Genomic DNA, 27,718 nt, shown 5'->3' on the forward strand with positions numbered 1-27,718 from the left:
TATTATTATATATAAAAATAATAAAAACGTTGGCATCTTAAGCTCAGATTTGACCTTTTGAGCTTGTAATGTGAAGTGAAAAGTGTTCTAAATTTCTTTTGCCTGCAAACCAGATTTGATAAGGTGCCAGAAAGCAGATGTTTGATTGCATAAAATAAGTGAATTACCAAATTTAATGATATAGAAAAAGATGAATACAATGCATGGATGAGATAAAATACGCATTCCATGGTACTGAAATTTGATCTTAGTGCAACACTTGGGATTTAAGCTGCCTGAAGCAATCTGCAGCATGCAGCTTCATAACCTATTTTCCCTTATGTTGTCTGAGAACAAGTAAGAGTTAAAAGACATTTACTAAACTTTAAAGTGGGTATGGCATGTTCTCTGATCTTTGCTTTTCATTCTAGCTAGTTTATTTTGACACTGACCCAGCCAGGTGCTTCAAAAGAAAATGCATCCTCACAATATTTACTTAATCATAGTAGGCTCAAGACTGTGAAGTGGACAAACAAGCGAGGCAAAAGAAACGATGAAAGTGGAAATATTAGGAATCAGATTTGCCTGTATGACTTTTATTACTTCAGTGGTACTACTTGGTGCAATTTGGTCTAATAGCAGAAAGAATGTCAAAGTGGATATATGTGGAAATTTGGCTCATAAATAATGGTATGGTCCTGGTTTTGGCTGTGATAGAGTTAAATTTCTTCACAGTAGCTAGTTTGGGCCATGTTCTGGATTTTTGCTGTTGATAATACAGAGATGTTTTAGTTATCATTTTAGTTATTGCTAAGCAGTGCTTACACAGAGTCAAACCCTTTTGTGCTTCTCGCCCACCCCACCACTGAGGAGGCTGGTGGTGCACAAGTAGCTGGGAGGGGACAGAGCCAGGACAGGCGACCCCAAACTGACCAAAGAGATATTCCATACCATATGCCGTTCTGCTCAGCATTAAAACTAGGGGGAAGGTTGATGAGGGTCCTGCTGGCTGGGGACTGGCTGGGCATCAGTCAGTTGGTGGTGAGTAATTTTTTTCTTTTGCATCACTTGTCTTTCTTGGGTTTTATTTCTCTCTTCTATAATTTTTTTTTAAATTACAATTGTTGTTATTACTATTATTATTATTAATTATTATTTCCATTATTAGACTGTTTTTAATCTCAACCACCAAGTTTTCTCCATTTTATCCTTCCAAATTCTCTTCCCTCATCCTGCTAGGGTTAGAGAGATTGAGCAGCTGTGTGGTGCTTAGTTGCCATTTCAGTGCGGTCTGTATTCACCCATGACAAGTATAGAGTAACACTGAACAAGGGAAAACTAGTGCAAGGTTTTGATGACTACTTGTATGAATGAAAATGCTAGTTTTGTTCTTGTTTATGGGAAGGTATATAAAGAGGAGTACAGACTGACCGCTTCTAAATGATGAGAAGAGCAGTGGCTAAGTTAATTTATGAAACTTTGAAGCATAAATGAAGAAGAGAGAAAAACTTTTATGAGGAAATGATAGAAAATTCTTCCATGAAGAGCATAATGGGAAAGAAGGATGAGGAGGAAAAGGCAAGAGAATACAAAAGTGTTTACCCAAAACTCATTTCACTTACTTTATATATCAATACCTAGCAAATGAAATGGAAAAATTAGTTTTGGAGACGTGACTTGAGTTATATTAATGGGAAAAAAAATGTGTTTATATTATTGTGCTTAAGTAAAGGACGAGCTTGTGGAATTCCCATGATTAAATCAATCAGCTACTTAAACATTAACACTCCTAAATATTCAACTGTTAATACCCCTGACATTGACATTGTCTCTATGAAATGCATTTGCTGTTCCAGACAGGATAATGCTCTTGGTAACCAGCGCAGAACAATTGATAGATCTCTATCTGTATGTAAATTGCTTATTTTGTATCTTAGAATGAGAGGGAGCTTTTTCTCTTTCTTAGGAAATGTTTTTCTTGTTGCAGAATATTCACTGTTCTGTGATAGTGAAATAAGTAAAAAGCATAGAGAGAAAAGACCATGGAAACAGAGATGAAGGGAGGGAAAGGAATTTTTTATGAGACGAGAAACATTTATTAAATTAAGTGTAACAAAAATACAAAAAACTTAAAAAAAGAATTTACACAGTGCTTCAGCTGTGCTCCCAGCAATATTATCTATATACAGAGGAATCATTTTTACATGTTGATTCTCAGAACTCAAAGTTCTTAAGGAAATGAGATGTTAACACAAAAAAGCACAGCACTACAGAAAAAAGAAACTTATTTTCTGAAACTCAGATGCAGTTCAAAACATGTTTACCTCTTGATAGTGTAAAAACATAATTGGGTTCAGCCTTTCAGCTCCAAAGAATCTCCAAGAGAAAACTTCTATTCACATGTGATTCAAACTACATTTACCTTTTAGCCACATACAAACTGCTCAATCTAGCTTTTTTTGGACTAAGTGACCTTTTTCAGGGAATTAGGAACATTAAAGAGCAGAAACTGCATTTAAAATAACTCTCATTTCAAAGTGGAAGTGTATATCCAAGTCAAAAGTCAGTCCATTGTCAGGAAGATTCCCATAGCTGAGGACAGCGCTGGTTGCATTCTGAAGGATATATGAATAAGTCTTTTCTCAAAAAATAAGAGAAATGTTTTTCATATTGAGAAAACTGCTAGAATTGTAAATAAAAAGTACAGGTGATAAAACATTCAAGGAATGCAGGGAAGTGTCTACAGGGCAATACACTGAAAAATTTCATGTTTGAAGTTAGGTTGGTTGGATGGAGAACAACAAAATTGCTGTAACAATTGGGAATAAAATACTATTAATTAAACATGTTAAAGTGTTTGAAAAATAGTTCTTGAAAGAGTTTAGAGGGAAAACAAAGGTTATACCATCAATTCCTAAAGAAGCGTTTATAGTATTTACTTTCTTAACCTAAGATTCTAATTCTGTGTTGTACTGTAAAGACTGTGCTTTGAAACACCTCACCAATGCTAGGGATTGGTTGGGGTTTTGTGTGTTTGTTTTCTAGTTTTGGGGGTGTGTGGGTTTGGGTTTTGTTTTTTTGTTTGTTTGTTTTGTTTTTTTGTTTTTTTTTTAATAATGGGTCTTTACAGCACAGCATTACATGAGATATGCACAGAGCAAAACCAATACATTGTTCTGAGTTTCTTGGATCTCATCAAAGTGGCAATCCCTTCCCAGTAACCTTTCAGGTGGAGAAAAGAGGTAGGTGTATGTAGTGAGAAGTTAAAGGAAGTAATAAAGGAAAATTGATATTAGAAAATAGAAATAATACTTTTTTCTCACTATTAAATTCCAAAACATGACAGTGACTAAGCTTCAGGTAAGACTTATCAATCAGTTTGGTTTCTCAGGGCAGCCTCAAAGCTTCTCAAGCCCTGTGTGTTACTGTCTACGTTTTTTGTCTGCATTGTTCAAAGCAATTGGACAACTGCTAATAATGGTAAAATTGTCACACAGTGAGGCACACACCCAGATCTAGTTTTCCAGGTCTGATCAAGTAAGATGGAAAGAATGCATGTGTACACAAATTAGAAAGATTCATCTTTCCCTTTTTCCTTTTTAATAAATCAATCTACTTTATAAAAACAGGAATGAACTTCCTGATGGGCTTGGTTCATCCGACATAGAGAGTGATTATTAGAGGTGTGACCTATAGGTGCTGAGCCACCCATGAAACTTTGCAACTGGTTTAATGAAACAGAAAATTATTCTAAATTATTTGCACGATTTTCAGAAAGATCATATCCAAGCAAATTCAGCTTTTTAATTAATGCAGTTTTTCTTTATTGCATTTTGAGTGTCAAAATGAAATTAATGCTTCATGTTTGTATGGTGTCTTATTCAGTTTCTCTTTCTCAGACCTTTGGAGTCCAGTGCAGAAAAATGGTCAAGAGCAACTTTACACTGTGTACCTTTTAAGGGTATAATAGTTGCAGCCATTACGTTGCTCCTCTAGGATCTCTTATTCATCTGGTAGAAATGATGAGCCATTTGTCTCAAAGGCTAAACGTTGCTTGTAGCAGAGACCATGATTAGAATAATTTACTTAGGATGGAGGTATCTTGACTACAAGATATCTTAAGTTAGGATGGAGGTATCTTAACCACACATTCATTTCTGTGTTTTATCTCTAGCCTGATATATCTTCTTTCCTGTCTTCAAGAATAGGAACGCCCCTCGTTCAACTGAAGGAAATGCGCAAAATATCTGACCAGCTCCAGTTCCAAGAGATAATTGCAGTTTCTGATTTACAGCTCAAGCCTAAGAGAAAGTCTACAAAGATGGGTAAAAATTTCCATACACTCAGTCTCCATTACTTCTTGTAACTGCAATGTACTGACTTCCTAAATTTTAATAAAACTTCTATTGTGTTCCTTCTAGTAATTAGATGGCATCTTATATAAAACCTCATTTTACACCCCTTTTATTAATTTGCTTCAAGGCAGAACAGTTTTAATGTACAATTTCAGTTTTTGATTTGGATTACTTTCACAACTCTCTCATTGGTGGTGTTTCCATTTACTGACATCTTTACTTGCCACATCTCACCTCAGACGCTTTTTTTTTTTTTTTTTGAGCCTTCCCCTAGGTGCCTATTTGTTGGGGTTTTTGGGGGGTTTTTTGGTGGGGTTTTTTTGTTTTTTTTTTTTTTTTTGTTTTTTTTTTTTTTTTTTGTTTTTTTGGTTTTTTGTTTTTTCCCTGTTGGTGTAGTTTATTTCTCTGGGTCTTAACGACTGCTTATTCAGTGTCTCCAAGTGGAATAATTGCTACCCAATTCTTACTTATTTAGGTTTTGATGTATTTCATGGAGTCTCAGGTGCATCCTTTTGCTATTGCCCATAAGAATTCTGACTTTTTGTTCAGGAAAAAAAAAAGAGGAGGTGCTTCTATTTTTTTTCTTTTTTTTTTTTTTGTGATTTTCAATTGATGCTATATTTGTTTTATTTTCTTCGTTCCTCTTTTTTTTTTTTTTATTAAAATAGATTCTACATGCAGCAGTGGTAGTATGCTGAACAATCATTCTCTTGTTTTTGGCAGTTTTACTTACTGCCTTAGCTGGATGATATATAGAAAATGGGATTAGGTTTAATGTAAGTATATATTATTCATGTTTAGTGTACTGATAGAGAAACTGTTATTTGTCTTTCCTTTTTATATCATATATGAGTTACCATCAATTCCTTTTATTTTCCAGTGTTTCTACTTTTTTATCTTAGAGCTGACTACCTATTACACTGCTCCCTATTTACTGCCATCTGTACTTCTCCTCTCGTTTCTGTTATTTAGTAGTATTCTGTCAAATCACAGCTTTAAGAAAAAATTTGAAGAAAACCATACATCTGAAAGTATATCCTCCCTGTTTCCTGATACGCAACTGTAAATCTAACATTTTAACATTTCCACCTTCAGTAACTTCTGAAATTCTTTCTCAGCTTATATGACAAGATATTAACTGCAGACATTATTCATTTAACTTGGTGCCTGTGGTGTTAGCCACTCTGTGAAACCACCATGACACTTCAAGTTGTTACTTTGTGCAAGTCTAAGGTAAAATGTTGTTCTACTGTCTTAAATATCTACCAAAACCAAAGTTCCTTAACCAGTTCTTAGAGTTAGTTTAGCTAATGATTCATGATCTGTTATTGCATTGTCCCTAGGTTTTGCATCATGAAGAGCTAAGGTTGTTTTTTAAAAAGGATTTATAGTTTTAGAAGTAGCACAGAATGTGAAAATTTAATCAGTTCTTGCTACAAATACACTTGTACTCCATTGCAAGCGTGAATCGCACTCTTAGCAGAAAATCCTTCTACCCTGTGACAATTAGTATGCTGTGTAACAGGCTATACTGGATGGAAATGTTTTAACATGCCTTATTCTTAAAATAATTAGATGTGATCTTAAATACTGAAGAGTAAATAGGATCCCAACCTTTGCAGTCCACTTTGAAAGATTTGTGGGTAAAGAAGAAAAGTCTGGCTCTGCCAGCTCTGTGTCCCCAAAATATGCTCAGTCCTAAACAGTTAGAGTGGGGTTTCTTTATTTTATATAAATCGATACAATTATTTCAAGAGACCTAAATAAGTTCTGGTATTTCAGTTGTTATTCAGAATGATGGGATGACTCTATAGACTCAGAAAACCAAAATTTTTCTCATGAGCAAAATGACTGCACAAGCTTGGTGCCAGGAATTAAACAGAATGCAAAACTGGTAATCCAGCCCCGGTCAATTTATAAGAGATCCTTCCTTTCTAGAAGATTGTCCGTTCAGCCATAAAGACACACATATACTAAAGTATTTCGTATGTATTTTTTAAAACTACTATCCACAGTGGAAGCTCAGCTGCCATTCACCTGAAACAAAAAAACTAAAATTACATCTCCTAAATTTTGACTTCTTTTCAGAAGTAATGTGCAGCAAGGCTTGCAAAGCAAGCAAAGAGTTCACAGAGTTCTTTCTTTTTGTTTTGTTTGTGGTTTTGTTGTTTTAATTTGTCTCCCTTTGCATAATGTGAGATCTCCTTCACCTCTATATATGAGAGTGTACTAACTCATAATATGTACTGATGGTTTGATACATCATCGCTTAGCTGCCTCCTCTTTCATGCTTCCTGAGGGAGATGAATTCCAGAAATACATAAAACTTCTAGTTGCATGTTAACAGTAAAACAACTTCTTCAAAATTATACATGTTCTCTGAGTGCTTCTAATAAATAAACTAGGTGGGTCCAATGTCTTAAAGTATGATTTACATGCTCAGCACAAAAAGGAAAAAAAAAAAGATTAACAAAGTAAGGACAGGATAATATATTTACTTATTGTTGTACTTACGGTTCAAGTTCAACAAGATGTTTAGATTAAGGTAACACAGATCTTTTTCTAGGCCCTCGCTGCCCCCCTTACTCTCCATTGTCATAAGTTATTGTGCCAGCCTAAAATATTGAGAGTGACTTTGGGTAGCTGTCTAGCCATACAGCACAGATGGACAAACTAAGAGACTTGGCAGTTAACAGGTGTTGATTTATGCTGAATTCAACAATATTGTCACAGGCCTACTGCTGTAGTTATATTTTGGGTTTATTCCCATAAAAATCTCTGCATTTTCTTTTGTCAAGGCAAGGTTTTTCCAGATCCTTGGCTGTATATCGTCTCAGCTGATTTCAGAGACAGTAAGTATGAGCCAATGCTGATCTTTTCTAAATACATAGACCTGCCCTGGAGATTATGTGGGATTAGCAGAACAGCTTGAAGAAAAACCTTGGAGGCAGCAATGGGTTACATTCTCTGAAAGCATACATACTCTGTGTTTTTTTCCATCTGTGCAGTGACTTATTCTGTAGTGGTTTGGTGGAGCATTGTGCTGTACAACATTAGGGAGTCAGGGCAATAAGGACAGTTCTGCCTCTGAGGTCCTGTGTTTACATGTAATGTAGATCAGCTTCCTTCTCTATCATCCCTGGAAAAAGTATGTAATGTACACTTTTCTTGGCTTCTTACTCTGAGGGGGTAATGAAATGTTTCCATGTCTCTGTCCCTCAACACAATTAGTATAATCATTTTACACTAAGGTAAATGTGAGGTCTAAAATCTCATATGGCACCTGGCAATGGGTGGGAATCACATTTTTTGGGTGGGATTTAAGACTGGCAACTAACTGTTCACTAGTGATTGACTTCCTATAGCAACAATGGGAATTGGACTTCTAGTGCATATGTAAATTCCTGACTGTAATCATCCTAATATTAGCTGTAGTCCCATCCAAAAACTATCTCTCTGTTCATACCCAATCGTGTATGTGGCTTGTTTATGACTCCTGAATATGGCCTGCTTACTATTGATGATATAAATTTGGGTATAACCTTCATGTCATCTATCTCAGATTTGGGCTTTCTGAGGAAAAATTATTTTAACTTTTTCCTATTACATTATGTCAAAATGCACCCTTGTAGTCACTTGCTGATCAGCTGAAATGATAATTCATAACCTGTTTTCATCACTTGGAAGAAAACTGTTATTACACAATCTGTTCTTACCATTTTTTTGGTCTTCTAAATATAAACATGAATTCAGGTCAAAAGACAGAAATGGATACTGAAGGTTCAAAATCTAGAAGGAAATGAGCTGAGACTCCCAGAAGTTGTTTCAAAACTAACAAAAATCACGTTGTGTGAAATACTTGATATAAAATGGAAAAAGTCTTGAAATGTCTCTTCCGAATTTCCTTGAGGGCTTAAAGTATAACTATTTCTGTGAGAAATGTTAATAAATGCAACTTGTTTTGAGAACGCATGTTTTTAAGCAAGTTATTAGCAGATAGGAGAAAATGAATTTTTTTTTTTTAAAGTTAACATTAAATAATAAACACTTTTTTATTAAAGGCAACTTCACGTAAAAAATTCTTGATTTACTGTGAAGTTCACAATTCATTCAAGTTTTCCACATATATAAAATAAGGAGACACATGACATTAAATAGCTACTTTTTAAAAACTATTTGGAACAAAATGCCATCATATTTGTATAGTATCCATTCCCACAAATTTTATACACCTCAGTAATCTCTTAACCACCTGGCCACTTCTGAATATGACTAATCTGCATATTGATAGTATAAATTAGCATGCTTAAAAGAACTAAAAGCAGGTTTCAAAGGAATCTTTCTGGAGCTACGCATCCAGCCTTCAATCATTTTCATAGGCTTACTTGGAAACTCAAATTATACACTTTTCCTTTAGATTATGGTAGAAGAGGTAACCTTCTTCCATGACAAATAGCACCTATATATAACAGTATTTCTCAGATACTCTTTCTTTCTGCACAATCCCATGAGATTGCATGACCTTAAGTTCCTAATCAATGAATCAAAACTGCTTTTAGATATCATATGCATTGTGACATTTAGAAAGGGTGGCAAGATGAATGCTAAGAATGATTTCTCAGTATCATTTCTATACTTACCAAAATGTCTTCCCCTAGAAAGAAAGACAGATTGCCTTTATTTCTGTTTCAGACTTTAGTTCTTTGTTCACCCTGACTTCAGTTATAAGAAGGGCAAATGATGATGTCTATTTTAAAGACCCAATTACCCTCATTTATGTCAACGGAAAGTTTAACTTTATTGAGGTTTCTTTGTGTTTTAAGCTACTGAAGCGCAATCCAAACACTTAAATCTATGGACTCAAAGGCCAAGTGTCTTTGAGGTAGACTGCGTTCTTTCTGTAGCTCTGAATGCAGCCCAAACAAAGGCTTGACCTTTCTTAGCAAGGTACTACGTTGTACAGACTTGTCTGTGTCATTCCCAACGGGAGCTTTAAACAGGAGCCAGCTAATTTTCAGTTTCTCTTTTAATTATTCATTGCTGCAAGTTAGATTCTTGTAGAATAATGTCAATTAGTTTGAAACAAGTGAACTGCAAACTTCTGAGACTGTAAGAATTTCTCTGTCCTCTGAGAGCTGGTAAGAACTGTAAAAGAAAAAAGTTCCTGGCATCTAGCTTTGCTTGTGCTATTATTCCCTTGCCCAAACTTCAGCTAGGAAAAGTCTATGGTTTCCTTTTAATTGGAAGTAAAGACAATGGTGTCAAAAAGCGATGGTTAATTGTTGGTTTTATTCTAAAAATATCTATTAAGGCACACAGTGTATTATGACCCAACTAAGTAAATTAAATGTTACATACTGCATGCAGTGAGCTGTTCTGCCATGCTCTTCACTGATTTGGGTTAGAAGGGATGTCCTGAAATCATCAGATCCAACTTCCCTGATCAAGCAGCATCAGCTAAAGCTGGTTGTCCAGGATTGTGTCCAGCTGGGTTTTGAGTATGTCCACAGATGGAGCTTGTACAACCTCTTGGGCAGCCAGTGCGTGCTGGTGCATGGGATTATTCTTCCCCAGGAACACTGAAGATGATTCATATCACATCACTAGAGGTAATATGGGCTTTGCACTAAAAAATAAATATGTCAAGTAATTAATATAATTTTTAGCTGGACTTTTCCCAGCCCCCCAGATTAGAAGATTTGTGTGGAGCTTTTTTCCCTCATCATTTTGAAGAAAATAATATCTCACTGTCTGGAAGTCAGGACATTTAAAGAGATTTTAGAGTTTCTTTTTTTATTGCCTTTTATGTTGTCTAAAATGTTATCCTGTTCATAAGGGATAAATACTTTAGATCAAAATACATATTCTTTTGGCATGGTCTGGTTTCAACCTAGTCATGTTAGGTAACTGTGGGGAAAAATATAATTGAAAAATAATTTCAGTTCAATTACTAATGTTTTCTTTACTTGGCGTACTTTCAGTTAGTATTATTAGTAGGTGACTGGATGTAGTTTTAGATATATCTTGTTCTGGAAATCTGAAATCATGTGCAATATGTATCAGAGAGGATATTTGTCATGTCCATACTGTGTAATGGTGTACAGGAATATTTGTATTGTCCCAGAAACAACTAAAGGGAGTCATGTACAACTGTGCTATCAGCCTGCTGGTCAGGATAAGTTGTCAGCTCTGTTTAAATGCGTGATGTTTCATCATGCAATGAAACAACAGCCTTTGTTTCTATCCTATGTCTGAAAATACTTCTTTTGAACGAAATTCAATACAAGTCAGGATTGGGGAAAAACAGAAGCAATTTTTTGTTGTCCTTATTTTCATGCTGGTTCTGCATCCCTTTGAGGAAAGTTTTATGAGGTCAGAGTTTCCAAATCCTTAGAAACACGGTGGTGAACATTAACACAGTTTTCAAATAGGGTTTGTTTGCTTGACGCGAACGTTTTCTTCTTCTTGGACTGCTACAGCAGAGCAAACGAATCATTACGTTTAATGAAGTGGTGCCCACTTAAAAATGATTGCCTTATTTTGTTCTCTTCCAAGCAACTGGAAATTCATTGTATATTTTAGTACAGGGCTGCTCAGGTATGAGCAATAGAAATTCATAAGTGACCTATTCATTCACTTTACAGAAGCACAGAATTGAGTCTGCAATGTAGACCACGTTTCAGATTAACTTGGATAAATAATTGATGTTCCAGACCTCTCAAAATAAAGATTAAATTGATAATATTGACCAGAGTTGGAATGAAGTGTCATTTGTGATGCTGCAGTAACAAAACAGTGGAAATCTGCAATGACGTTTGAAATTACAGATTTAAAATCTGTAATTTCCATGGTATGTTCCCTTTCACTCAACCACATTACCTTGTTAACAGGTGTTTAAAATATGTCTTCTTGTCCACTTGTCCAAGCTCTTTTCCTTCTGCACCTCCATACATATGCAGTATATAGGCAGATATAAAAGGCAACAGTTGTGAATAGATCGTTGCATATGATCATCATACAGTGTATTGTGAACTGGGGGAAGAAATGTATTTCTTGTAGTTTAAACATATATAAAATCATCTTTGACAGAAAATAGCAGTAAATTATCAGAAAAAACTTACGAAGTGAGACGACTATCCCATTTTTAACATAATTCCTCAAGCTCAACATATAAAATACACACTAAAAATATTGATTACATGACTACATGCATTACCTATTAAAATTAAAGTAGTATTTTTATTAATGTATTTATGTAAAAATAATAGTATGTATATAAAATTAAATTTAAAATTGATGTAGTAGTCAATCTGCTGTCATAATGACACCGTTTTTCTCTAACTTGGTGGAAAAAGTTCTGTTAATATTTGTGAAGCAATATGTTACGATTATGGTGCTAATTAAATTTAATTTTATGCCCTTCATTATAAATGTTACAGGAGGGTTACTTTTAAAAAAAGCGAAAGTAGTAAATAATGTACTTCCACACGATTTTTTTTTTTTAACACTTCAAAGATAGAAATGTGTTTTATGACCATTTTTCAACATGAAGTGGTCAAAATTTAGGATTAACATTTCCTGTAGGATTAGTTGTGATTTCTCTATTACAGGAAAAGTCAACAACTCTCCTCTGCCAGAGTCCCAGGCAAATGTTATCACAAAGATGATATAATGTTTTAGGTGGTAACAGAGGTGTATTTTGTCTTGTCATCTACTTTTCTCAGACACTTTACCTCACTATAGCAGCTAGCCCCATTGAAAGCACAAAAAGCAATTAAAAGGGGTTAGTGAGTCACATTGGCAGTTAGATACTACTTTGAAACTTTGATGCTGAAAATAAGAATTTCAATTACTGTGACTCAGTTCTAGAGCCAGAGCAGGTCATTCAGCATTATAAAGTATCAATCAGGTATTTTTAATTAATAGTGCACTTACAGGGTAGTAAAAATTTCCTGAAAAAATATAGCCCATAAAAACTGCTTCTCTATGTTTTTGAAAACCACAGCCATAAATAAGTAACATCAGTCCAAGCTGGTTAGCTAAATGTAAATTAAGAAAACAGTAAGTACAAAGTACAAACAGCTGTACTAACATGCACATATCAGCATGCTTGGTACAGATTATGCACTGATCACAACCAGTACAAATATTGAAGTGTGTGACATTTTGTAATAGCTTTCTACTCTCCCTAAAAGGAATCCCTGGTGTATTTTGAAAAATTAGTCAATGCTGGCTTAAGCAAAGTAGGTACCAGGTCTTTGCTAAATTAAATAATTTTAACTGAAATAAGTTGACATACAGTTATAATAGAACCATAACTAGCAAAATCACCAGGAGCAATAGCTTGTGGTGTAAGGGTCACAGCAATTAGCTGGGCTCCGGCTGGATGCAGTTGACAGAAGATGTATGATCGTGTCCTAGCTAAAAATATAGATTATATTTTTCTTTCAACTTTTTCTACTCTTACATTGCTAGCAGGCATCTAAGTTGTTTAATCTAACCTCTACCTTTGTTTAGCTAGATGTAACTCACATTTACGTGCATAGGTGGACTTTTATTCCCGTTTTTATTTGTTTTGATTAGAAGAAAATGCGTAGTTACATTATAATACCACAAGATTTTTTATTATTTTTTTTTAATCTATGTGGGAATAGTTGTACACCTTTTACAATAAAAAGAAAACAAACTGTATGTGAGTTTGTTATTTGGAAGTACTTTGTCTAGTTTCTTTTTTTTCCTGACATTTAAAGGTGTGGCTAAAGAATTAGATCTAATATTAGTACAAAATAGGGTGTTTGGAAGAATTAATGTAGACAAAAATTTCTCTTTTCCACAAAGCAGGTAATATGAACAGATCCTGAGATCATGACCTATATAGCACTTTTTTCTAGGTGGTCCAAGCAAAAAAGTGTATGAGTTTTCTTAAGTTGCTTTCGGGGGTGGTTTTTTGGTTGGTTGGTTTTCAATGCTATCTCTAATATGCTGATTCTGTACTGTAGAAAGGAATTATTTTGTTTTTAGTTTTCACAGTAGACAGCAAAACATGCATGTATTCTCCATTGATTAATAGGACCTGAAAAGTCATTAAGATACAATGACTAAGTAGCATTAATAATTGCACTGTTCTCTTTGAGAAAGCAAAGCAGATCAAACCAGCAGGAAACAGAAAATCTGGAGCCAGTTACACTTGTTCTGTTTTGTGGTTGATGAAAAAGCTGACTCACCAAGCTGGTAGATCTGCCTTGAGAAACAACCTATAGAGATTCAGATCTAAATAGATCTAAACCTAGATTTGTTACTTATTGTAGTCTATAAAAAAGCAAAAATTTTCATCCTCTGATACTGATGATTGTAAAAAGAGAGATTCAGTTTTTCATTTGTATACTTTTATACCTTCACAACTGAGAATAATATCTGCCTCAGATTTTTGCTTTGATATCCCCTGGATAAGAATATTACCTAAATCCTCAAAACTGATGCACATTTTGGTTTTCCCTGAATAACAGCAATTATGGCCATCTGTTAGGCTGGCATAATTCCTAGGCAAAAATTGTTGTGCCAGTTTAAAAATGGTATGGAGGACTAACTGGTAGAAAGAAGCAATTTCCATCTCTTCTCCCTCCTGTGATATCTTTCATTGGATATGTCCCTAAAATTTACTAATTTTTTTTTTTTTTTTTTTTTAATATGTGTCTGGTTAACAACAAAGCTAATCACAAAAAGTTAATTGCCCATGTACATATTCATTTTAGACTTCTATTAATTTAATTTTTGTCAGATTATGCCTGAGGTTTATAAAATTAAATGGGTGGAATTAAGGTAAGGTGAAAATTAAGGAAAACACTAAGAAGCACATGAAATATTTTTTAATGGCTCAAGTTGTGTGACAGAAACACTTTTTTTTTTCTCTTTTTACGTAAATTAATAATTAATTTCATATTAAGTCATTCTGCAGGAATCATGGCCCTCATTTTTATTTCTGAGAAAAGCAATTAGCTTTAGCAGTGTTCTTCCAGTTCAGCTTAGGATATCACAAACAGTATAGATTCTAAATAAATACAATGATTATTGAAGCATCTAAAAGAGTTTACTTCTCTGTGCTTATCTGGAAAGAGGTATGCAAACAAATGTTCTCCAGAGGTTGCCTTGAAGGAAAATGTTTATTCTAGACCTGCAGCCATGCAGCACTTCAGCTATAAAGCTTTCATCTACTTTAAACACTTCCAGAAATTGTTGCTGTTATTCCTTAATGTGGAAATCCTTCAAATGGTCATACATGGCATACAGTGCTAAAAATATCAGCCAGACATCCATTACCTGCCATCTGGCTTAGCACTTAAATTAATGCATGTCTGCTACACACAGCAATCACAGTATGGCCTCAGACCATGGACAGAGAGACAGACATCCACCTTCAATTCTTCTACAGTGGACACCCGGCCAAAGAAACTTGTAGGCTGATATTGAAGGAAATGTCAGGAACACAAGCAAGTAAACAATGGGTGGCTATTGCTGCTGAAGCAGTAATTAAGTTTAAAAATTGCTACCGCTAGGAGCAGCTTTTCTTCCTATGAGGTGAGAAATGCATCACCCCTCTTATCTCCAGCTAGAATAATTTAATGTATATTCCATGGAATTTAATAGTACCAAATGTTTGGTTTGAGACTAATTCACAGCCTTGTCTTCAATTAACGATATGCTCTTGCTAGTTTCTCTGTGCAGGACTTGGTTATCTTCTAAATTAACGACTCTATTTGAAGAGTTCCCCCTTTCAGTTGCATTTCGTGCATCTTCTGGGAACGCTTTTGTTTTAAACTGTAACGGTTTCCTGGTTTTATTTTTGCAGAAAACTGTTCTGCATTCTTAAAAGTTTCATTTTCAGACCGTTTGTTCATTAATGTTCTTAATGTACCTTGCTGAATTGCTTTTGCACTTTTACTATCTAACATGCAACAGGCTCTTGCACCCTGGAATTTGTCTCACTCTAATGAAAATTTGGTACTGTGACCTAAATTGTAATGATATAAATCATTCTGCTACTACCATATACACACTGTTATTAACTGATAGTTTTGTTGGAATTTCTTTAGTTGTTTGAGTTATGTAATTACAACAGATCTTGTGAAATGGCAGTAGGCTAAACGGGCCTGTTAGGAAAAGAATTTCATTCTGAATAACAGCAGGCCAAAATCCCACCCATGGGATATTTTACAGAATGCTATTCCTAATAAAATCAGAAACTTGCTTACCACAACTGGCTGTGCAATAATTAAGTAATTCTTCCATGATAGATTTCAGTCTCTTTAATTCACTCAGGGTTGTTTGGGTTTTTGTCTTGGTTTGGTTTGGGTTGGGTTTTTTTCAGGCAATGAGCTATTTATGAGTACAACTAATTTTTATTTGAAATTTGCCTTCATTATTTCTCTCTAGATGTCTTAATAATCAATTTTAAAGTATAAGTGATAGAAATTATCTTCCAGCTGAAAGAAATCATAATTTTCTATTATCTATTTTTAGCCAAGAATTATTAAATGAGTGATGTTTTCCATGAGACTTATACTAGGATAGAAGGGCTGAACGTAAATTATAAAGGATGGAGTTGAGAAACAAAGTCATTCTAAGATTAATCCGACTGTGTTCAGTGGAAAAGAGATGTGGAACCTGGGAGACAAACTAGAAAGCAATTTAGCTAAGAGGGCAACCAGTGAAGTTAGACACAAGTACTGTCTGGTGTAGATGTAGCAAAATACCGACACATGTAGGAAGTTCTGTCTGTAAGAGAGCAGGTTCATAGTTCAGAGGTCACAATTGGATGAGGATCAGTTCAGTTGAATGTGATGGATCGTTATTTCTTGTGGACTGTGCTCGTGCTAGTGTATGCTTATTTCAAGTATTTGTATTTTCAAAGGAGCTGTTATATTACAAAGAACAAGAATTTCCCAGGCGCTCGCCTTTTCATAGGAGGATATGGGGTAATCTGACTTGTACAAAGCCATACATGCTTTAGAAGATCAGTTTAGCCCTTTGATGATCACATATCCTCTCCAACCCAAAAATTAGCAGAGGGGTATGTAGAAGTAGGTGCCTCTTGGAATGAGAAACAGTCAGAATTGATTCTAGTAATTGTATAAGAGGTAAACTCATGCAGAAAGGGATTGAATAGCTTGTGCAGGCAGAGACAGCTTTAAGTAATGCACATGTAGTGCAAACTACTTCTGGATCAGAGGAACCATATTTCTCAACAGTAGCTTGAAGTTAAATATGCATAAATGGTAGTCTAATGATGTTCCTATTGTAAACCGTGGCCACTACTGGTGAACTTATTCCTTCAGATGAGATACCATTGCTTCCAGTACTCCAGAATAAATTTTATCTCACCTTCGGTTAGTGAGCAAGCACTTTCCAACCATTCTTCCCATTTACTAGAGCTTCTTCACTGGAAGACAGAAAAAAATATCTAATTCCCAGTTTCAGTGTTTTGAGTTCTGAAAGACTGAAGGGATTTCAGGTGTTCAAATCACTATTTTTATGGAAAAACTTAGCTCTGTGCACATATGTATATAGGGAGTCTGTGTAGGGAAAACAGAGAATTAATTTAATCTTACTGCCTGGAGTGATTACACCATCTGCATCTAAATATACAGACAAAAAGGCTATGCTTTCTCAGATATATTCTTAACAGGTCAAACTTTTAGTGTATCTTGTATATTTATATGTATACAGGTATGTGCTTTTATATGCTCCGCACAATAGGAGCAAAGTAAAACACTTCGATTTTTTTATATGACCAAGACCAGGAACAGAGCATCCATAATTCTAGTCTTCATTTCACTCAGAGAAAATATAAAAATGCAGTAAGTTGAGCTTGTCTCTCATGTCTGTATCCTCAGTCATCTTGTCATCCAGTGTATCAAAGGCTTCTGAGAGATCTAAAGAAACCAAAATGGATCCTGCTTTCTTGACAACTGCAAAAACCCGGAATTGAAGTATAAGACTACTACTACTGCTGTATGTTGCTGCATCTTAAATCTGGATGTATAGGGGCAAAAAAATCTTAGGATGTTCAAGTATAGTCAAAATTGTTGAAATACAGGCTTATTGATAATTTGCTTATTAAGATAAAAGTGATATTACTGATGTGAAGAGACTCACTATGGCAGCAGGAGGCTAAAAAAAATAAAAATCACTTATTTGTGAATGAATGTTATATTCTTTAAGAATGACTGTGTCAATCTAATGAACTCAAAAATTCCTCACAGGCTTCAATGTGTATGTAGTTCTATTTCTGGGTAGCTGATTTCCTACATTACTCCCTACTTCCATTCTTTCCTTCCTCCTTCCTTCCTTTTTTTTTTATCTGTTAATTTTTTTTATGTACTAGCATTCTTATCTCCACTGGTTATATCTACAGATTTCTTTGGCATGTTGAAGGAGAAATGAGCTCAAGTTCTTCAAATATATACTGCAAGGAAGGAACTGATTTACTCTTTTGCTTTTGCTCATGCACATTTGTTTTAACTCTGGAGTAAAATATATTTAGGCAGATTTCTTCCAGTCTTTCATGAAGAATAATGCTTTTGTAGGGTAACTTTGAGAACATGTGGCACACTATACCACATTGGTTCAAAATTATTACAAAATTTATCTTGCAAATATATATAGCTGATGAACAAGAAAGTATACAAATATGCTAATAATTCTGCAGATTTTATAATTTTATGTACTTCTAATATACTGTATTTTGAGCAACCAAACATTCTAGAATGCTGCAGGATACTTTCGGTGGAGTTTCTCTGATTGTCATGTTGAAAGTGGCAAAATATTTATCATATTTATTTGCTTATTTTCTCATCCATAGGGTTCAATCTTCAATGAATCTTCAAAATGTCAGATACTTGTGTATTGCTGGCAATGAAGAAGTTTCCTTTGAGAGCCTGTTTCACAATAAGGATGCTAGTGATTTTCCAGGTGTAGTCCCTAGCCAGCTAGCAAATATAAAGATAATTCTTGAAGATAAGCTTCCCTTTTATGTTTTTAATGTACATTTATAGAATTTAGTGTCAAAGATATAAATCTCCAGTGAGACATACATTTCTGTACTAAAAGTGTTTCTGGATTTAAATCCAAGTAGGGGGTGAGCAAGGTATTTGTAGCTTCTTAAAATCTGTCCCTGCTTTCACAATGACTTTACATTTTCAAATTCAATTTTGAAATGACTGCTGCATTTCTATCTGTCTACTTTACACAGTACATTTCTGCAACAACAAGCAAGCTGAATTCAGCATTCAGATAGCTTGTCCTCTTATCAACAAAGACTTCATTAGATGACATCCCCGTTTATCCAGCTTTCTCTACATACTGTCTGAATGTAGTGTCAACTTCCTCTAGCTTAGTATGGCTACAATTGCCTGCGAAGAATGCTCTTTACAAGTAACAGTTTTCATATATACATATATATACACGTATATCTGTATGCATATAAAATACCCACACATAAATAAATATATGTTGTATATGTATCTTAAAACTTCTGAGCATGCCTCTCTTTTAAAGCAATGACGTAAGAAAAAAAAATTTTTATGGAGGGATGATACTATAGGGGACTAAATATCATTCTAACTAAAATTTTACTTCCCTCAAACTAACAAAAAGCAGGATGGTGGTCTCTTTTTCCTTCTTAGCTTTTTAACACCTGCAGCTATGCTGTAGCCATGGTGTGCAGAAGACAGCTGTCAGAGAAACTGGGCCAATGTCTCTTATGTTTCAACTATTTTCCTGGTGACATATCAGGTTTGCAGAACATTCAGTGGCATGTGAAAGGTGGAGTTTATTTTACTTTCTCAAAACGCCTTGGAGATCCATATATACTGTAAAATGAGCCACCCTGCCCTAAAAGGAGGCTCTGAAGATAGTTTATGTTGATTATCATGATTAGCATTGCACTATGATTTCTAAAGATGTGGCCAATAGAAGTGGAAATGGTTTCTGGTGAGTGCTTCAGTTTTAATAGAATTTCTGTCTTGAAAGCACTCTCAAGTTTAACATGGAACTTCTTCCCACACCAGTTATCCAAAACCTGAGAAAACGGACTTGACCTGCAGTGTGAGAGCAGCAAGACAAGACCACTGCACTGAGACAGGTGGGCAGGAGCTGTAAGGGTAAGAGGCTTGACCAAGGACCTTCTGTTTGTCCTTGCACTTGAATGGATCTCTTCCTCCATGTTTTCATTAACACATGTCTAAAGTCCCTGGGTTTTCTTCATGGTGAGTTTGTTACTGCATTGGAAAACCTCTTCCTGTTCAACTCTATTCTTCACTCTTTGTTGTGTTTAAACCTAAGCAATTTCGCATTTGTTGAAGCTATGGAGGAGTAAAAGAGGAGGAGGAGCAGAGGGAACATATACTTGACTTTCTTCATCATTGACCTTTACTCTTTTTGTGACTTGAGTTCTCAGTAGTTATTGGTACAGCATGTGTTCCCATGGGTCTAAGTCAGTTGAACTCCATGAGCAAACAGACACACAACTTTTCTCTTTCTACATGGTAAGGGAAGATGTGATGAATTAATGCTTATAATGAATGCTGAAAAGAATTATTCTTTCATATGTATGTAGCCAGGGTTTTGGCACAGGTTACTAAGCTCTGTAGATTTATGGCATATTTTGGAAAACAAAATATGATTGTTTAGTCTATTTCCCATTTTTTTTCTCAAGATTTCATAGCACTGATATAAAAAACCCCACCCAACCAACCAAACCTACCCATAGGAAAATTGAGAGACTGTTAAACAGAAAAGCTTCCTTTTTTCTTCCTAATTTCTGAGGAGTACATGAACTGCAAATTATTCTGATGCTATAATCCTATTTTTGCTTTGAAAAGCTATCTAAGGAGAAATGTATTGTTACACTTCTACAGCCCATGCAATTCCTATTTCTTTTTCTCTACGTGTACTAAGAATGTTTTCCTAGTACTTTTCCTGGCATTCTCCATGAGGAAATTAAACACTGGTGAAGGGAATCAGTTGTCATTGTTGCTGCATTAAGGAAAAGACTAAGATTTTTCTTTAGTGTAATGCAAGTTATGGAAATGTGTTGGGTATTTGAAACAGTAGCATTTCCATTCTCAGTGATTTTACCACCCTGGGTTATAAGGAAGTGTAATTAGACACTTCAGAATTTCAAAGTCATTTCAAGAGAACTGTTTTTAAAACCTCTTATGTCAAAGTCTAGGTTCAATCATGGAATAAATCTTTCTCTCAGAGATTATAAAATTCAATGGATATCAATAACCGCTATGTTAAGAGAAACAAACTTGTTATTTTACATAACTAAAATCCTTTTATGTTACTGAAGGATGCTGCAAAATAGGCAGATCTTATTGGATCTGTGATTTTTTTGAGTGATAGAAAACAAAAGATTTTATTTTTGTATTATACATCAAAAGAGATTGAAAGAGAAAGAGAAGCTAGCTGAGGAATATGCTTGTCAGTGTGTTGAAGCTAAAGCGTCTGTTTTGAATCATGGTAAAAATACTTTTTCATAGATAACTGGAAGACTTTATTCTGAAAGATGGTAGGTGGTGGTACCTGCTTTCCTCTTTCTGCCTGGAGAAGGTGAAAACTCATGACAGAGGACTGAAAGTATACTAAAGTGAAGAGGAAGGGACCTGCCAGACATTTAGTTTACATTCATTAGAGAAGCCTGTTGCATATTTTCACTAAAAGACAAGGGAATATATAGATCAAAGTTATTTTTGCGAAAAGTATCATGAGTACCATCATTTTCCCATGCTGTAAAAGGACCTGAAAACAATGCTTTTTCTCACTCTTCTACAACTGCTTCTGCAATATGAAAGTTTTGTTGCAGGTGCCATTTCTTAATTTTTAAACAGCAGTTAGATATCACTGAAGACTAGGATTGTCTTGTTCTATGACTGCTACTGAGAGGCAAATGCTGTATTTAATATTTCAAGTTATTATTTATGTAAGTAATTTATACAGAACTTATGGAGGGGTTACATTTCACTTTTGAGAGTAAAGAGGAAAGTGTATTTCAGCCTGGATAATTTGCATAATTTCAGACATAATTTTGTTCTCAGAGTGGTATTGCTCTGGTTAAAATCTCTTTGTTGTAACTGAAGACATAACAGTAAGCTATCCAGTTTTCTTCATTCATAAAGACATAGGAATTGCATTGGAAGTTCACCAGCTTCACTGAAACACCATAATCTGAGGAGTACTGGATTTTGCTTTGGCATTACAATGCCTCTGACACAATAGTTCCTGTGGTCTGCTTTTGAGCAGAAATAATACCGGACACATGTAGGCCTTAGGCCTTTTCTGATTTCTGCATCAGCATTTCTGCTTTCAGAATCTAAATCATAAACATATGAATGTTGTAGTACTATACTAATTATGGGCATGACATCTCAAATACAATCCTGAAAAACTAGAGCTAACTTTATAATAGAAATTGGCCAGATTAAACTGCAAGACAGTAAGACATATGATTAGATACTTCTTTCTAGCCTGGAAGAGATTGGAGGAGAATGTCTGCTTGGTATTTTTTGAGGGAAGTTCTGAGGCCTTCAGTTCCAAGGTGTCTCAGCTTAATGTATTTTTTATAGCTGCCCAAAATTATGTTTAAAATGAAGTTGCCTCTAAACAGTCCAAAATATTAACAGATAAGAAAATGAATTTCAAGTCTATTTCTTTCTATCTTTTCCTTGCTTTTTTGGCTTCACTGAGAAAAGCTTTGGTATTTTTACAGATCTGGATCAGATGGACTATAAGGAAAGCAGAAAACCCAAAAAGCTAAGGGAAAAAGCATAGCTATAAGTGGGTTCATATATTTAAGTATTTGAAGAAAGGACAGAATGCATGAAAGAATGCAGTTAATTTTCCCTGAAACAGACAATGTCATGCATGAAGATGGAAAAGCTTTTCATGGGCAACAATTCAATTTTATAAGAACTCTTTTTAACCTTGAAGGTGATGGGCTAATGATACAATTCAGCCTCAGAGGAAAAAGAAATCAAAGTTACTATATTGGGCTGACTGGTGGTTCTTCTTTTTAAACTTCTTTTCCTTATATTAAGTGACATAGCAAAGACAAATAGTGCATAATGAATGTCAAATAGAGTCTGATTATTAACTTAGTCTTGAAAGACAATGCAAGAGGTAGGGGAGATGTACGTTTGTGTGTGTGTATGTCCATGTGTACATTTCAGCAGAAATGTTATTTGTAAATAATTTCACTTTGCAATAGTGAGATCACTAACCAGATATTCATATTTATAATCAAAATTTTCAGGGGTGAAAAAAGACCAAGCTTGTAAAAATATTGTTTATGCATTTATGAGAAATTCCTCACCTATGTCTTATAGACCTATATTACTATGTATTATAGAAAAATAAGTAACCTAGCTGCTGTTGTACTTTTGAGAGCAAGGTTAATACAGTCCTAAAGAGGTCTAAATTGCATTGCCTTATTTGCATGTTAAATTTTTGATTGCTTTGTGTGAGGCTTACCTATAACTGTTCAGTTGATAAATTTGTTGTATATGTACCAAAGCTAACCTCTTATTTAAATAGGTCAACAGAGGTATGTGCTTTTTTTACTGACAAGCAGGATTTTTTCATTAGAGTACTTGGTAAAAAAAGTGTAAATTAACTCATTATTTCCATTTTAATGTAGCAATACAGAAATCCATTTGTTGTTGTTGTTATTCTTTGTGTTTCCCTAACAATATTCTGTAGGGATAATCTTTCACCCTAAAATATGCTGCGCACAAGAATTCTTTGGACAGTTATTACCATGATCCTTCTGAAAATATAATATTTTTTATGAGAACGGGAGGAAATTTCTAGTTCTGGCTTTGCTACAGTAAATTCATGCTTAATTTTGGTCAATACTCCCAGGATTTTAATTGATAAAAGATTATATTTTGCCTCTGATTGCACATTGCATGGTGCAAGAATACTTTATTTTCTATGTACATTCTCAAATTATCCTGATGTTGAGTTAGACTTTACTTTCTGGTGTCAAACACAGTTATTGTGTGAGCACATCTTTTCTATTCAGGTATCAGATTCTGTTAAGAGCAGTAGCCCTTCTATTCATGTATCAGGTATCAGTCATGTATCACTTGTGATGCTCATTGTGCATCAGTCAGGCATATGAAACACAAAACTGAGTTTAGGTATATGTTGTATATATTTTTGTTTGACTGGTTGATTTTTAAACACTTGGTCAGTATTTGACTTTATTTAGTCCTAATTCTAGCTAGCAGTGTTTTGTCTCTCCTTTCTCTCCTGGCATTTTGATATTTCACGGTAGAAATTCTGGAGTAAAAAAAAGACATGGGATGTATTGTTTTATAAGAAATATCCCCCCAGGCTTAACTGACATATTCATCCAAAATAAGAAAATGTTTTAACTTATGAGAGATTATTTACTTATCAAAGAGGATATTTAAAACACACGAGGGAATTAATTTCATTTTGACCTAGTGGAACAGAAATGAGGTGACTCTTAAGAAGGGGTTTATTGATTTGAACAGTTGTGTAGCTATAATCATGTAGAAAATATTATATCATAAAATGTATTATTTCTCCACAGAAAAGAAATTGCACTGAAATCTCTGAAATGAAGAGAGTTCATTAGAAATAATGGACAATCTTCCCCAAAACTTTAACTCTCTTGATTAGTTTTACTGCTTTCTATATATTGTTGTTGCCTCAAAGATATGAATTACTAGGACTTCATAACAGATAGAATCTAGATTTTTATATAGCTTCTAATCAAAAATATCTATCTTCTGCAGTCTGGTGTGGCTATGAATAATAAACGTTGAATTCAATATATAAAGCTTCAAAATAATGCTAAAAGTACTAACTTGAGTTTGTTAGTATTAAACAATATTTAAAAAATTTATAAACATATTTGCAGGCTTCTCAGGATTCCTAAGTGTTTTTATTGTAAGAACACATAGTAACATTGCTCATTGTGATAAGCTGCTACTAACAATGAAAGTATTCTGTAAGACATGTTGGTGCAATAGTGGTATTTTATGCCTCTAGAAATGGTAGCAGAGTGTTGCATTGAAGGGGAACGGAGTTTTCCTGAGCTAGGGTTACAGGAAAATTGAATCTGTAAGAAGGGAATCATGTCAGTATAACCTTTTCCTAACCTCTCCTGTCCTATTTATAAACTTTAGAGACAAAAATTTAAGGGTAGCCTGATGTTTCCATGATTTTTTGCTTAGTCTAAAAAGGAGTTATTTTTTGATGTAGTGAGAGAGATGGCTTTGTTTTCATTCTAAACCATCAGTAAATAGTAGTAGTCATAAATAGTAAATAGTAGTCATCTTTAACTGCTATTTTCCTAGGAAATTAAATATTTAATGAAAAAAAGACTGGTAAATTAAAAATTACAGAAGATAAATTTAGACTCAAAGTCCAACCCAATGTAAATTGCAGTTCATGTCTATCTAGAAGTAGACAGCAATCATTAACTTGTCTATTAAATACAGCACTCAAAATATTTATTTTTACTCTTTAAATTCAGTCAAAAAAATCCTATATGAAGAGTAACTAAAACCAGTCTGTCTAGTCTCTGCAACTGCATTCCTCTGAGTAAAAGTGGATTCACCAAGTTGTCAGAAAATCACTTATTAGAAAACAAAACCAATTATCATTTAGAAAAAATAGAGGTCAACAAGAATTTATTTGTTACCTGGTAAATTGCTCTATCCCATGAGTATAAGAAATACATAAGAAGATGTGGATTGACGCCGGGATTTTTATCTGAAAAGTGTTTCTACCAGTTAAAAGATTTATCCTTAACTAAAGCCATTCTTATCTGCCCTGATCTGGAAGTAGAAGAAAACTGTTTAGGGAAAGCAAAGCAGTCTAATTTCAGGCCAAAGAGATTATTCTAAGCCTTTTATGTATGAGTTAAACCCCAGTAGAGGCATAATGAATTCCACTCTATATTACAATGAAGGTTTTAGCTAATCAGACAGAATAAACTGATAATAAAGTTGTGCCTTGAACAGTCTGCCTCATATCCTGTATAATTTATTGTGAGTTATAAAAGAGGTTGGTGAAGGAAGGAAATTGAGATCAACAATTAATCAACAGTAAATGCAGATAAGGACATAGTAGACAGCATCTGACTCTGTTGGGACTGCTTTGCACTACTTTCCTTTTTCAGGTTTCGGCGAAACAGTATTTTCCAAAGGTAAATGACAACGACATCCAGTTTCCACTCTGAAGATTTATACGTATAAAGCGGACACTTGTAAATTATGGCATCCAAACCTGCCTTTATCTCTGACTGCCAGTTCTAGGTTGAATTCACCATTCTACCTTTCCTATACCTGGTTTTCAGAAAATAAAACCAGAAACAAAACAACTTCTGTGGATATGTTTTCCATGTAGATCAATCTCCAAGACACATCTTTCAAGCATTCAATTTTTTTTCAGGGAATGAAAAGTTTCACACAGAAGTGTGATTCTAAATGTTCACAGCTAGGTGAAACCCCAGATTTGCTATTTTAAAGCTATTGTGATAGCTATTGTAACATAACATTGTTATCAGATCAAAATCAACAGGAAAAAACCCCCCCAAAACCAAGCAACAGATCCTACACTAAAAGCAGAGTCTCTTCATTTATAACTATAAATCTGTAACTTGAAATCTTCTTATATTACTCAGTACTCGAAAAAGAACCTTCTATAGCCAGAAACCATATCCCTATGCACCTACTTAACAGACAGCTATCAAGTCACTCTCTGTTGAAAAGAAATAGCAGAAAGAATGGCCCAATTACAAATCAATACTATTGTGTGTACCTCTGACACAAATTTCGGAAACCAAAGAAACACAGCCTGGAATTTGAGGGGGTTTTGTTAATGTTACTTCCAGAATATTTCAGAATTTTCTAAGAGAGGAAAAGAAATAATCCTAAATATAGAAAACTGCGGACAGGGAGAAATGTCTAATATGTGAAAACAAGCCCTCATGTGACATTTTGGATGGCATGTATCCTACTTACCAGCTCCTGTTCTTTGTCAGAATGATCACTGCAGATGCTCTTATTTCTGCTGTTTCTGCCAAAGGTCAGAAACTTCTTCCTACCCCAATGTATTTTTTTTTTTCTTTCCAATACAAAATTCAGTCAAATGACTTTTTCAGTAGTTTTCCATTCTTCTGTTAGTGAAATTATAAAGGTTATTAGCCATTAGGGAAATTAGTGTGGAATAGTGACTGCCTAATTGTGTTGTGCCTGCTAATCTGTGGCTACAAAATCAAGTTTTTATATTTGGAGTATTTGTGCAGGAGATCACGATGTTCTTAAAACTTTGAAAGAAAGTGAGGACAGTCACTTTCATATTTTCCATGTTTAGAAAAATTCAATTGAAATTACCAGGATTGACAGAAATTAATAAACCTTACATGACTGGTGATCCCAGATGTCAGGTGAAGGGCATTGAAATCTGTGGCTAGTTTTAAAAAGCCTTCAGTGAAAAATGAATTGAAAATTGAAATTCCCCACAGATCCATTTTTTAGTATGGCAATCTTCCTGATACTTCCCTTCATATTTAAAAAACAAAGCAAAGCAAACTGTAGGACTATGTGTGTTTTCTAAATCACTTTCTTCTGTGTTAACAACATTGACTACAAGTTTATATTTCATTTATTGCTTTTTGGAGTTGTCAGCAGTGCATTTTTATTTCTAACGGAGGTATTTTAGTTGCAAAATGGGGAAAACATACAAACCAGGTCCACTGTTCTTTTTGTGGCAATAAGATATACACACAGAAAGGCTTATTTACTATTGCCACAGTGAAGGAAATACTCAAAATTCTAATGTTGCATATATTGACGTAAAGCTACTGAGTTCACAAGTTCCCTGTTTCCTGGATGAATATCTTAAATTATTTATTGTGCTTTACTTTAGAAAGTGAGATCTTATTTTCCAGAAATATTTATTTTAATTCCCACTTTCATGAGATTTCTTTTCTGATTGTTCTTTTGAATTGTCAGCTCTGCATTGTCAGCAAAGAAGAGGGTTTATCTTGAAAACTCAGTCAAGACAAATTTCTGTAAGAGAACATATAACATTTAGGACTCATGATTATTTAAAATTACTTTGATTTGAATATAAGAATTAGTAGTATTTTATGTTATTATGCATTTGTCTATTAAGTTGGAGGAACAAATATATTTGATTCTTTTCATTCAAAATCTATCGTTTGCTCTGGCTGAACATAAAAGAATCAGATGTAGACTTATTTAAAAGTGTGTAAAGTTTATATGTTTTGTGAATCTTGGACAAAACCAAGGCACCAAAAAACCTTTTTCTTCCTTGTTTTATTT

This window comes from Strigops habroptila, chromosome 7 (genome assembly GCF_004027225.2).
Source record: "Strigops habroptila isolate Jane chromosome 7, bStrHab1.2.pri, whole genome shotgun sequence".
NCBI classification, from domain to species: Eukaryota; Metazoa; Chordata; class Aves; order Psittaciformes; family Psittacidae; genus Strigops; species Strigops habroptila.